Below are 1,158 nucleotides of genomic sequence, written 5' to 3'. Positions count from 1 at the left end.
ATTTCCAGAATTACTATTGTGAATAAATAATTATACTCATACCAAAAGAAAGTGCCTATAATAATTTTCTACATTAAATGTACAAATAAATATTCCTTAATATAAAGTCTCTAAACGATATTGTCGATTTCGATTGTCACAATACTCGATTTTTATTGCTATGTGCGTGAGACACGAGGTGTCAGTGGGTTAGACAGCGTTGGAAAATATTAAAGAAATTGACAAGATTGCTCGTGCTTTGATAGCTACACGTGTGCGACAGAAGCATTGGTGGAGTTAGAGTAGTTAGACAGTAATCGAACGTTACACCTGTTTTCTTGAAGTTAATGATACCAACGGAGCTGCATTGATCTGCGCTTGTTTGGATTTGAGTGACGTTCATTGACTCCGGTGTGCGTCTGTACTTGATTTTTTAAATACGTGAGCGAACTAGAGTCAATGACCGCCGCACAGTTCCAGCATGCGCAAGTATTTTTGGATCACTGTTGGAAATATTAATAAAATCGAAATTCAAAGTCAATGATACGAATCAACGCTTTTGCTTTTTCACCACTTTGCCACATGTACCGTCGCAATACAGGGCCTCTGCTAGTAGTACCGGGCCACTATGGACAGACTACCCCCTCCACTCTCCTTTTCCCCCTTCACCGCACTATGGCGCCGACCCCCTCGCCATGGTGGTGGGCCCCACCCGCACCACTATGGGACACCTGTTTGCAGCCGACTTGAGGGTGCGCGTCCCGACTCCTCTTCTCTACTCTCCACTCTCGAACACTTGTTTGAAGGGTAATTTATGAGGGTATATCCTGTCACATCCTGCCTGTGTTATTTTGTTCTAATCACCGAGAAAAATGTATCCGCAACTGCCTAGGAAGCTGAACGTATTAGTCACACTTAAATCGCATCTATTTCGAGCATGCATAGGTCAATGTAAAAAGCATTAGGAAGTCCATTTTGGCTCCCGTTACTTACTGACCGCCTGCCAGAAGTAAAACTTTTCATAGAGGGTTGCAAAAATTGATTACCTCCTAAAGCTAGAAAAAGATTGTATACAAATTTTTTGTTAACTTCAAAGTGATACTTTTTCAAACTAAAATCGCTAACTATCTTAAGGCTACTGAATATTTAGTAAAAGGAAGGATAATAAGTAGATACATG

Source organism: Belonocnema kinseyi, chromosome 8 (genome assembly GCF_010883055.1).
Source record: "Belonocnema kinseyi isolate 2016_QV_RU_SX_M_011 chromosome 8, B_treatae_v1, whole genome shotgun sequence".
Classification (NCBI taxonomy): domain Eukaryota; kingdom Metazoa; phylum Arthropoda; class Insecta; order Hymenoptera; family Cynipidae; genus Belonocnema; species Belonocnema kinseyi.
The sequence above is the reverse complement of the archived record's forward strand: the minus strand, read 5'-3'. Positions refer to the sequence as shown.